We start from the raw sequence: 13,543 nt of genomic DNA, 5'->3' as shown, positions 1-13,543 counted from the left end.
TATTTATGCTTATTCTTTGTTAAAAATCTAAACTAAAAATTTTACATTATTTATTAAAAATTAACAATAGCTCCATTACATGTTAACCTAAAGGACCTAATTTATAAAACAAACAAACAAACAAAAAAACCTATATTTTCAGAAACTTGGTAAGAAGAGTGGCATTGCTGTATACTTTTCTCAAGTTTTCCTGATGTCTGGACTAATTAAAAGTGACTAGATTCTCATATTGGCTACTGCATTCAATCTGTTGAAATATATTGTGCTTAAAGTAGATGACAAAAATTCAGTTTCACACATGTGTATTGTTGGAAAAAGGAAGATTATTTAAACAGCTTTTTGAGATAATTGGGGCTGTCCTCTGATACCACACCACAACCAGACATACTTTCTTAAAGATTAGTTGCAATGTGGGGCACCTGGGTGACTCAGTTGGTTAAGCATCTGACTCTTGATTTTGGCTCAGGTCGTGATATCCTGGTTCACGAGATCAAGCCCCACATCGGGCTCTGCACTGACAGCATGGTGCCTGCTTGGGATTCTCTCTCCCTCTTTCTCTGCCCCTCCTCTGCACATGTGCACACTTTCTTTCTCAAAATAAATGAATAAAAACATTTTTAAAAAGGTTATCCTGTAGACTTGAGATCGAGCCCCATCTTGGACTCCGTGCTGGGGGTGGAGCCTGCTTAAGATTTTCTTTCTCCTCTCTTTGCCCCTTCCCTGTTCTCTCTCTCTCTCTCACTGTGTCTCAAAACAAGAAGAAGAAGAAGAAGAAGAAGAAGAAGAAGAAGAAGAAGAAGAAGAAAGAAAGAAAGAAAGAAAGAAAAGAAAAGAAAAGAAAAGAAAAGAAAAGAAAAGAAAAGAAAAGAAAAGAAAAGAAAAGAAAAGAAAATTGCAATGAGACATCAATTGACTTTCCCTATTCAGTTCCAAGAAAATCCAGTACAAGAAAATCTTGTATGTCAGATGTTCTTTTACTGATGCATGATTGTGTTATATAACTCATTGGCCATTTGTAAAATATGGGTCCATTAAGTACACATATCTTCCAAATATTGACACATTAAAAATAATACTTGTTAATATTACCATCAATCTCATCAGAGAACTTTTAAGTATTAGAACGTTGCCAAGCTCACAGTGGCAGACTCAAATGCTGCAAATTTCTAATCTTTACTTGAAGTCACAAATTTTCTCATTGGCAACAAACACCGACAGTTGTTTTCCTTGAAATGACAGACCCACATTGTTTGTTTTTGAGAAAATGTCTGCCAATTGCCCAAGTGTGAATAACCAAAGTTTGTGTGTCAGTGGTTCCTTCGAGTAAAATGATGTTTCGTGAAAAAAGCGGCGTGCTCAACTCAGAATCCAAAGAATCTCACAAATGCTTTTGTTCCAGACTGCCATCACACTTTGATATGCATAGGAAGTGATTGATGCACACTCCCCATTTTAGCACACAGAATATTAAAGACAACATTTACCTAAAAGTTGAAGTTTAATAAAATTAATAATTTGTACTGCTTCGTTAAGGGCACTCTTAGGGTGTAACTGTCACTTTTGTTACTGTGGGTCCATGACAGTGAAGAATGTAATGACTGCTAGTAAAGTTTAGGGCTATTTTCTTGATTCTGGCTAAAGTGCCAACAGTTTTACCCACTGTCAATGGGAAAATCAGCACAATGAAGAAAGAAAATCATGTTTATAAAAATACTTTTTACCTAGAGGATACCTTTAATAGTTTCAGAGATCTCCAGGGATCTTTGGACCACACTTTGAGAACCGCTTGAGAATCAATCTTGAACATACTATTTCAGTTCCTCAACATATATGATAGAACTGTTAGCAGTTTTAATACAGGTAATTAATAGAAATGAATGGATTTGACTACAGTATTCCAAGGCTTGTGAAGTCATTAACTGCCTCACTCAGACCAATATGTTCTCATGTGCAAGTTTTCCAAGGAAAATACATACCTATCTAAAATTATTTATTCATATTGTTTAGATTTCCTCAAAAGAAAATATGCAACATACTGAATTTTCCTTCCTAGACAGAAAAATTTCGAAGGTATATATATACATAAGGCACAGAATTTTAAAAAAAATAGGGGCACCTGGGTGGTTCAGTTGGTTAAGCACCCAACTCTTGGTTTCAGCTCAGGTCATGATCTCACAGTTTGGAGTTCAAGCCCTGTGTCGGGCTCTGTGCTGACAGCTCGGAGCCTGCTTGGGATTCTCTCTCTCTCTCTCTCTCTCTCTCTCTCTCTTTCTCTCTCTCTCTCTCTCTCTCTCAGCTCGGAGCCTGCTTGGGATTTTCTCTCTCTCTCTCTCTCTCTCTCTCTCTTTCTCTCTCTCTCTCTCTCTCTCTGCCCCTCCTCTCCACACACTCGTTCTTTCTCAAAAGTAAATAATAAATTTTAAAAAATAATTTTTAAAAATTAATTGTAAACAAATTGTATAGTCATGTGCAGCAATAAGAAATAATACACAGAGGGATCATGTATACCCTTTACCCAGTTTCCCCCCCAGTGGTGACATCTTGCAAAAACTACATCACAATATCACAACCAGGATATCAACATCGACAGTCAATACACAGAACATTTCTACCACCTCACGTATTATTCATGTTGCCATTTTATAGCCACACCCACTTCCTCCCCCCCTTCCTAATTCCTGGCAACCTCTAATCTGCTCTTCATTTCTACAAATTTGTTCTTTCAAGACATTTATATAAATTGAAACAGTACAGTAAACATTTGCAACTGGCTTTTCCACTCAGCATAATTCTCTGGAGAGTCATCCAGCTTGTTGCATGTGTCAGTAGTTTATTCCCTTTCATTCATCCACAGTATAGACATACCAATGTTTAATCCATCAGTGGAAGGATGTGAAGGTTGCTTCCAGTTTTGGGCTATTAAGAAAAAAGCTGCTGTATGCATTCACATACAGGTTTTTGTTTGACTATAGTCTTCATTTCTCTGAGATAAATTCCCAGCACTACAATTTCTGAGTGTAGTAGTTGTATTTTCAGTTTTTAAGAAACTGCCAAACTGTTTTTCCAAATGGCTGTACTATTTTCCATTCCCACCAGCAATATGTAAATGATATGATCTCTCTTCTTCCTCTCTAGCATTGGTGATGTTACTATTTTCTATTTTAGCCCTTCTAGCTGGTGTGCAACGATATCACTTTGTGGTTTTAATTTATAAACTGAAACATTTTAAATGTGCAAATACTAGATCATTTGTTATGGTTCCATGGGTCCCTATGGTTGCGTTCATTTTTCTAGTCTATTTTCTCTTTGTTGCTCAGTTTGGACAATTTCTATTGTTTGTCTTATAGTTTACTGATTCTTTCCTCTGTCCCCTCCATTCTTTTGTTGAACCTATCTACTGAGCCTTTTATTTCCAATTGTTCTTCTCTCATTAGGTTACCATTGATATCTTCTAGTCTTTCCCAGGAATTTCTGTTTCTTGACTGAAATTTCTGTTTTTTTTTTTTTTTTCATTTCTTTCAATCACTTTTATAAGTACATATTGAATCATGTTTTTATATGGCTGCTTTCAAATCTTTGTCATCCAACTCTATCATCTCGGTCATCTTGGTGTTGCCATCTTTTGATTGTCTTCTTCATACTGTTTGCAATCTTGTTTCCTGGTATGACTCGTGATTTTGCATGATAACCTGCACATTGTTGTATCATATTATGAGGCTCTAGATTTTATTTAAACCATTTCTTTTAGCCGGTTTTCTCTGACACTTCTCTGGTAGGGGAAGGAGGTCACTCCCTCCTTACTGCCTAGTGGAGGTAGAAGAACTTGTTCCCCATTTGGCCTCCCTTGACACCTGAGAAAAACAACTCACTGTTACTGCTGGGAGGGGTGATATTTCCAGCTATGCAGGTGGTCTTCCATTACACCACAGTGTGAGGTGCTCATCGCTTCCGGGCAAAGATGGAAATCCTGACTCTTCAGTGGACCTCACGCACCATGCCAACAGGGAAGTGAAAGGGCCCCTCATTACTTCCAGACTGGTTCTTCACACAGTCTCTACTAACATCAGAGGGAGGTGTGCCCCATTATGGGTCAATAGCGATGAAGGACCCAGCTCCGTACTTGGCCTTCCCTGATACCACATCTATGTGAGTGTTAGGTACCTCCTTACAGTGTCATGAAGGTCAAATCTAGGCTCCTTAATCAGACTTTGTTGGCACAGGTGACATACACCGTGGGGGCCATAGTTTTTTCTCTGGTACTATTTTTGTGGTAAAGCAATTATTGCTCACAAGTGTTCTGTCATGCTAGACTGCCCCTTCTCTTTCTCTTCGGCTAGAGAAAGGAGGCTTTGGGGTGACATTTTCTGTATGCACCAGTTGGTTGTTGGCTTCTTTAGATCCAAGTCCGAGGCACATGAAGACAAGTAAAACCCAAGGAATTCAACAAACATGCTCTTCCTCAGATTCCACGGTTCCTAATCATTCTACCCCCTCTCCATGTTTCAGATTCTCATGTTTATTTTTTAATGAAATGTCCAGGGGCTTTAGTGGTACTTAATGGGAGGCACAGGGAAAAGTAAGTCTACTCCATGTCCCTAAAAGTAGAAATCCAAAACACAGAATTTTATAACTCTAGTGTAACACACATGTAAATAAAATCACTTTTCTCTCACATATTCTATCTGCATTTTATATCCTTGTATTCAACTTATTTCACAAGTAACTATTCAGCAGTGTAATTTGTTAAAACAATTGTATTGCTTACCCTAAATACAACTCCATGCCTTGTATTAACTTGAACTTTACCTTGGGTAAAAACTTTCTTTCAGGGTACTACTATCTTCACCAATATTCATGAATAGTATCCTTTTTGTCCTTTTTCACTAAAGAATCCATAATATTTCTCCTTCCTCCCTTGAATCACTTTTCTCATGGACTTGTTCTGGAAAAGACTTAAGAGAGATGAGCTGTAGAGTAAAACATGGTTATTGAATACCCCTTCTTACCACTTATGGCCTACCTGGAATCCATTTTAGTTAATTCAGTGTTTTAATTGCTTCTTCAGGACCTGATTGTGCTTTACTAACAAAGAGATTAAAAAAATCATTTATGAATAAGGTCATACATCTTTATTAAACACTTAAAATGGAGGAGATGCAGAATATTTATTTATTTATTTTTTTTTGTAGCTTAGAGAGAATGCAGACAACTCTACATGTAACTGGAGGAAACAGAAACATAGAGGGTGTTATTTGAGAGTTATACGAAAAACTCTCGAGAGTTAATATTTTAAGTCATTTGGAGATATATACGGGCCATAAATCCATAAAGTTACAACACTGAACCATGCTATTTGGGAAATACGATAGTATGCCAATCCAACATCGGTTGTTAGTGCTTTATAATGAAATAACATATCATGGAAACAAGGGACACGTATCTTGTGATATAGACCAAGGAAGGAAAGCGTCTGAGTGTTGACACCATCTGTAGCACTGGCACACTCAGAGAGCTTGAGGACAAGACCAGACAATAGCTGAAAAGAAGACATGATTAAAAAGAAGAGAGGCCACAGGAAACGCTCCAAAGAAAGTGATGAGGTATTGCTGTACGGTTTTGTAACAACACACATTGGTGTGACCTTGGATGAAGCCTTTCTCTTCTTAGCTTTTCTGAGCACCATCTTCCCCATCTGCTAAATAAGGAGCATGACTGGGTGATTTCAGATCCTCGACAGGAACTACGCGGCTGCCTTCACTGTCTTATATCAGACCTGAATAGAATAAGCTAGATCTGTTTAAATAACAAATGAGTAATTATTATTCATGGCAAGAAAAAAAAGGCACAGGAAATTCCATGAAACTTGATTCTAGTTGAAATTTGATTATCACATTAATGCCTCAATCAAAGGCATTTCCACTCAAAATGGACTCCTTTGCGTAAAATGTAAACTTAAGCATTCTTTCAGAAGTAAAATCTAGTAAGGATTCAAGGAATCACTCTCTTGATTAAATGAGTACATTGAGAATAATTCATGACTCTGCTTACTCTTTCCTAATAATACATACGCCAAAACTTGAGTAATACATCAGCAGTGAAAGTCAGGTGGGAACACTTTGACGAAGGGTTTGCCAGTCCAACAGAGGCTAAATGCAAAAGCAACTCTCCCTTTCTAAACCTCCTTCTGGAGAAGCTCTTCTGCAGTTTTAAGCAGCTGCCTCCTTACAGTAACACCACGAAAGCTCCTTTAGTGTTTCTTGGACAAGAGGAAAGAGAAAACAATGATCTCACTTTTGAATGACTAAAAATATAACATAAATGAGAAAAAGAGTGGGTCAGACTTTTCACAGTATTTTCAAGTAAAATGTTATACTCAATTATTAATAAGGATTTGTGTGATTTTTTTAAGTCTGAAATTATGTTTACACACTGTCTTTACAAAATATCTTTCTTAATTTTTATTAGAGTATGAAGGGTAAGAGTCTAAGTAGAAAGGGCGAGGTCTAGATTGATAGTTGCACCTGAGTTAGATCAGAAAAGCATTCTCCTAACAATTCCAGGCTAGGACTTGAAAAGTATTTTCATATACCATCAATAATTTGCACACACACACACTAAAAATAAATATGTCACAGATAAGGAAATCGAGGATTAGATGATTTGTTTGACTTGCTTATGTTTAGCATCTAATAGGTGATGGAAATAGATCAAACTTAGGACCCAGGCTGCATGGAAAGTAAATAGAGACCGGAAGAGAGAAAATAAGGCAAGGCATAATACTAATTGGTATCTTCTCTGGCCATGTACACTCTTCCTTTTACCCACTCCTGATCCTATCATCTTACTTTCCCAGACAGGTTTCGTTTTAGTCGTAGACGTAATTTTCAGGGACTAGCACAAAGTCCTGCTGTCTCTCGCCTGCAGCTGTAGAGCTGAATTCTACCTCTCTGCTGAATTATAGCTACTCTCCCTTCTTAGGTTTAAGATTTTAATCCCAGTTTGAATGTGTGTGGCTTTGAGAGGGCCAACATTTGTAGTTTTATCAAGTGTGACTTCAAGGTGACCAAGAAAGGAGAACGGAGCTTAATGAGGGGGAAGAGAGGGCATGAGATTACTGAAAACACAAGGGTAGGAATCAGTGAAGGGGTATCTACTCGAAGAGAAAAAAAGGCAGATACAGAATAAAGGACTCCAGGACCTCTAAGCACCACCTGCATCAAAACCTTCCTTTGGGTTCTCAGTGTGGAAAAAGAGAATATGAGCAAAAGCATAAGAAGATATGAGAATTTCAAGGCTGCGGTATTTTAAAAGTTTTTTTTTTTTCTTGTCTAATCACAGAGAGTATATTAAGAGTGCCAAAAGATCAAGGAACTTCTCCTGCGATGAGTTACTACTTTGGTTTAAGTGTTTAAAAGTAGGCAAGAAAGATGTCTGTCTGAAGTAGATATTGGCCTCAGTAACTGCCACCAGTTACTCCCTGACAGGCACAGTGCTAAATGCCTTAAGTACATTAGCATATGCAATCATTTTGACAACTCTGAAAAATAGGTTGTCCTCAATCTCCGTCTTATACATGAGGAAAAACTTTAACCAGGAAAGTGAGGTTCCTGCCATGGTCATTGAATTATTAGATAATGGAGCCATAGTTTGCACCCAGATCTATAAAAGTCCACGGCCTTAGAGAATTACCACTGCATTTCCCACTTCCTGTGGGTGGAGGGGTAATCCACAATATGAAAAATAATTACAGCTTACATGAAGCAAGTGCTAATTACACGACTAGCATTGTACCAAGCCTTGCACATATATTTCTTTTAACTATTCCCAGTTTTAAGGAGGCAAGAATTATATCATTTTCCTGGTGAGGGAAAGTGAGTAACTTATCTAAATGGTAAAACCTGAATTCTCATCAAAATAGCTTAATTCCAAAAGTTGCCCTCCTACTGATTAAGTCCCAAAATGAAAAATAGCCCAACAGAGGTGTCTAAAAAGGATGCTGTTAGGAAGATATTCTTGCAGGAAAACCTGCGTGCAATTGAAAATGTTCCCATTTTCACTATGTAGATAAGTCTCTTGTAGACTGCCAAACTTGCGACATTCTTAAAAACTGGTAAGGAGGGAAATTTTGACCATGTTTACCGAGAAAACATTTCAGATATTTAGGTTAACATCAAGAGGGGCTGCTTTTGTTAATGTCTCTCCCCACCTCTGACATTCCCTGTGTTTATGCAATTAGAAGTAAAATCTTTTTTTTTTTAATTTTTTTTTAATGTTTATTTATTTTTGAGACAGAGAGAGACAGAGCATGAACGGGGGAGGGTCACAGAGAGAGGGAGACACAGAATCTGAAACAGGCTCCAGGCTCTGAGCTGTCAGCACAGAGCCCAACGCGGGGCTTGAACCCACGGACCGTGAGATCATGACCTGAGCCGAAGTCGGCCACTTAACCGACCGAGCCACCCAGGTGCCCCTAGAAGTAAAATCTTAAGAATCAGGTTTTCACCTAGGCCTGGGAATTTTAACATTGATCATTTTGAAAGTTCCAAGCAGCTCTCATTCTAGGGTTAGAAGTCTTAGGAATCTTTTATAATACTCCCTGCCAGGTGTTCCTCTTCAACTGGATTCCCTGAGAACATTTCCCCTCTGCTTTTCTTCTCCTTAATGCCAGGCCTCCTCTTCCTCCATTCTTCAATTTCACTAGTCTTTGCTATAATTTTTCCAAGGGCAGGGATGTGAAGTTCCCTCGAGCGTGATGCTGTTCATCAGGCAATTGTTGTCGGTGTGTTGATCAAGAAGGATGCATTTATTAGGCAATAGTTACACCATTTCTGTCCAAATAGGGGAAAAAATCTTTCTCTTCACACTAGAATGTGTATATTATCAACAAGCTGATGAGTTACCCAAATACAAGCTAGTTCTAGTTCCTAGGTTGATTCACATACTCGTGTAAAATTTATAATAATAGCTTTAAACAAAACAAAGACAATAAAGACTTTACAAAAGGATCGATGATTTTTAAAAATTGGTTTCCTTTTGCTAAAACACAGTAGCTTAACAATCTTTGGTGCTGTTCTCTTGAAGTTTGAATTTATGACTTCCTAAACCATGGTTTAAATACAAAATACACAGGAAATTAAAGGTGGAATTCTGGTAATTTTGCCTCGTTTGTGTTATTAAGGTAATCTTCTTTACTTCATCCACTTTCCATAGACATGATTGCTTTATTATGAGCCAGGAAATAGAGGATTATCACCTTAAAAGTACTGTCGAAAGTATGATCATGTGTATTAGTATGAAAATGTTTTCTATTTGCCGAAAGTATGGAATAAAACTCTTGAGTGGAGCTCAACTATCACGGGTATGTAGTAGAAAGTGAATGGGTATCGGGACCATTATAGAGTTGTGAGTAAATTATTTAACTTCTATGAGTCAGTTTCCTTAGCCATAAAATGGGAATAATCAAATTTACTTTTAACTATGGTTGTGCAGGCAAGTTACAATACATGTAGGAAATGTGACACATTGTAGAGGGCCTTGAACCAATTCTCTTTGGTGCCCCACCCCACTCAAGCATTGTTTAACACATACTCCAATGCCTATCAACGTAAGAGGCAGAAAAAGTCGTTGTAATAACTAACTGAAAGACAAACCATATGCTTTGAAATGATTTTAAGGATCCTCCCCCTGCCTCAGTTCCAAATCTTATTCAGTATGAATAAGCTGATACAAGGTTTAAGGTCATCTGACATCTTAAACACAACCCAGAATTGCTGTATCTTGTTAGTGTTGGAGCCAATTGTCCTCCCAAATGCCCTGGAATTTTACAAGCATAGTCACTGAGCTTCTAATTGAAAGTCATCTGGAAAAATTAAATTTGATACTTAAAGAGAAGTCATTAAATGCAAATATTAATGATCCTCATGAAACCACTGATTTCACTTCAGATGCACATTGAAGCCCAGCAAACTGGAAACCAAAAAGGAGGCCATCATAATTGATAAGATGTCACTTACATTAGTAAGCCCTTCAGCTGCAATTTAAAAAGCCAGAAATGGAAATTTATTTCATCCGGCAACTCAGAGTTGTTTTTTAAAAACGCTCTTCTATTCAAATCCAGTTTGGGAAGCGTCTTGAAGATACATTCATGGTAATGGGGAAACTACCCCGATTTATAGTGATTTATATGTAGAGTCAATACACAAACACCTAGAAAGCTAAGTTTAGCTTTGACTGTAATTTGGGAAGAGATAATAATCTATCTTTGTGTTTAATTACCTTAAAATTGTGAACATTTGTGTAATTTAATTTTTTAATCTCCAGAATGAAGAAATGAAAATATTATTTTTAAGGCAAATGGACAGGAGTCTTACTAAAGGCATAATATAATTGTAAGTCATTTTGTTACCGAGGTTTTTCATTTCATTCCCCTTGGCATCTTATCCAGCTAATTTTCTAATACAAGTAGCGACTCCTTTAGCATTTTATCTAGGCCACTGATATTCTTTTTTCCCTCCCAGTTTTGGCACTCATGTCTCCCAACTCTAACATTATCACTGCAAAGTGCACTTCTAGTCACTGCGAAACCCCTTTATTTGCTGTTGTGGATCATTCCTAAACAAGAATGAAAATAGTTGTTATTTCCAGACCCCTGTTGTTATGCTCTCTGATTCCAGGGATTCTTCCTTCTGTCATACCATCATTAGCCAGGTACCTCTTTTGTCAGAGATTTTTTTTTTTTTTCCTGCTATTACTGTTGTCTTTAAGAATGAATCCATTCACAGCTGTTCTGCTTTTACAAAGGTTCCTTGATTGAAAAGAAATATTGAGCTTGGTTATGAACCATTCAGTATTTTAGTAAAAATAATGAGGGATGTATTTTTATTTTTTTTAATTTTTTTAACGTTTATTTTTGAGACAGAGACAGAGCATGAACGGGGGAGGGGCAGAGAGAGAGGGAGACACAGAATCGGAAGCAGGCTCCAGGCTCTGAGCCATCAGCCCAGAGCCCAATGCGGGGGCTCGAACTCACGGACTGGGAGATCCTGACCTGAGCTGAAGTCGGACGCTTAACCGACTGAGCCACCCAGGCGCCCCGAGGGATGTATTTTTAAAGGGGATAGTGGAGCAAAGGTATTTTTCCCCCTTTAGTTTCTCAAATAGGTAGGTAAGTAATTCATCCAGAATGGCACTAAGTCTGGGAATGAATTTCTCATAGTTGATAAGAGAGAACAAAATCGGATACATAGGTACAATTCCATTTTAAAGATGATTTTAACGGTACAATTTGTCTCTATATTAGGAAGTAATAGGAACCTACCATATTACTCTACAGTACAAGGCAGAAAATAATTTTTAAAAAGGAGGTCTACACAATAGATATCCTTGTTCTGCCAGTTTAGAGACCAGTAGTAATGAGCACACCCAGCACCCAGATCTTGGTTTCTAACACCATTGTCCAATAAAAGGGCCCAGGGTTTCGTAGACAAATGACTGATTCTAGGTCAGAACCTGAAGCATGATGGGTCACCGGGGGTGGCTCAGTCAGTTAAGCGTCTGACTCTTGATTTTGGCGAAAGTCACGATCTCATGGTTTGTAGGGTTGAGCTCCTGCACCCCCCTTCGAGCTTTGTGCTAACCACAGGGAGCTTGTGTGGGATTCTCTGGCTCCCCCTCTCTGCCCCTCCCCCACTGCCACACACTCGCGTGCTTTCTTTCTCTCTCAAAAATAAGTAAACATTTTTAAAAAAGAACCTCGAGCATGTTGTAGTTCCAGAAAGCAAGGGAACACTAAATAAAAATATAAACTATAAATTAAAAGCCAGAAATCAATGTCTTGAAAGTGATTTAAGAATGATTATACGTATCACCATAACACCTCTTCTCAATATATATCTTCATAAGTGTACCTACTGCTATGACTACAGTAACAGGCACATGATTCATATTCAGTCTGTTGTGCACTTCATTGGATTGGTTATGAATCTCTCGTTTGCACAAGTTAGAAAGCTCGTTTCAAACTGCCTTCAGCAAAATTTGGAATTTCTAGGTCCATATAAATTAAGGGAAATATGTCTGTGCTGAGTGCAAAATTAATTAGAAGGAATCTAATAATTCTGCCTTGAACAAAATTTCTCACAGATATGTAATCGCCCTAAAATGTTTCAAATACATATTTATAAAATCAAACTGCTAGTTCTTGAATGGCAACCTGAGAATCCCCACAGACGTGTTCCTCAGTAAACCAAACATAACTGGCAAAAATTATTTTTTTTAACATTTATTTATTTTTGAGACAGAGAGAGACAGACCATGAATGGGGGAGGGTCAGAGAGAGAAGGAGACACAGAATCTGAAACAGGCTCCAGGCTCTGAGCTGTCAACACAGAGCCCGACCCGGGGCTCAGGGATCAAACTCACGGACCACGAGATCATGACCTGAGCCGAAGTCGGATGCTCACCGACTGAACCACCCAGGCACCGCTGAAAATTATTTTTAAAACAGCATGAACAACGGTGTAATGCCTCTGGAAATTCTCCTAAGACCAGACAGCATAGGAGAAAACTTTGCTTTGATGAAAATCTACTAAGTCTCAGTAAGAAGAGAAGTCTGTAGTACATGAAACATGACTTGCTCCTTCTCCCTCCTTCTCCAGCTCACCAGGATGGAAGTTAAAAAGAAATAACAATCATTGAAAGTTCAACACAAGCCAGGTGTTTGCTGTTCTGATTTATATATGTGTGTATATCAGAATAGCGAGTGCCAGGAACATAAATATAAATGAATATGTATGAATATGTGAGTATATACAAACATATGTATGTGTATGCATACATACATATATGTGTATACATATATACATAGATATATAAATCTCCATAGTAATCGTCTTCATGATAAGGTTGACTTTTATTGTGTCCATTTTACAGATGAGGGAACTGAACCACAGCAGGGTTAGATGACTTTCTCAGCTTTCACAGACTGTAATTAATGGGGTGCCAGGGTGGAGGTGAAAACTCAGATACTTTGGATCCTGAGCCCCTTCTGAACAAGCACCATACACTGTCTCTGGTATGAGGAAGGAGAACTGACAAGGGACCCCAGTTTCCTGAGCCCCCTGGACCCTTTCTCCCGCATCAGAGCACAGTAGAGGATTATCATATCTCAGTATGTTTCAAGAAACTCAGTGATGGTATAAAAATCTGTCAAAATTGGTTTACCGATATGATACATGCTTGCTTATTCTGTCCTCGCCAATTTAAATTTTAATCTCAAAGTGTTTTTTTATGCACAAAAGATTATGGTTTTAAGTTGATCTACTTCTGAGAAATCTTTAACTTCCTAATAGCCATTAGTGCCTTAAATTCGTAAGAGATTTCATAACATCTGATGGTAATTCCACAAATATAAGATTATAACTCAGTGTGGGCAATAAGATTCAGAGAGAAATGAAAATTGAAATGATAGAAATTTATATTTATGCAAATATTGCTAGTAATGAGCACTAAGACAAAAAAGAACATCGTAAATAGAGAAATGCACTAA

This window comes from Panthera onca, chromosome B2, assembly GCF_046562875.1.
Source record: "Panthera onca isolate mPanOnc1 chromosome B2, mPanOnc1 haplotype 2, whole genome shotgun sequence".
Taxonomy (NCBI): Eukaryota; Metazoa; Chordata; class Mammalia; order Carnivora; family Felidae; genus Panthera; species Panthera onca.
This window is presented reverse-complemented; position numbering follows the sequence as displayed.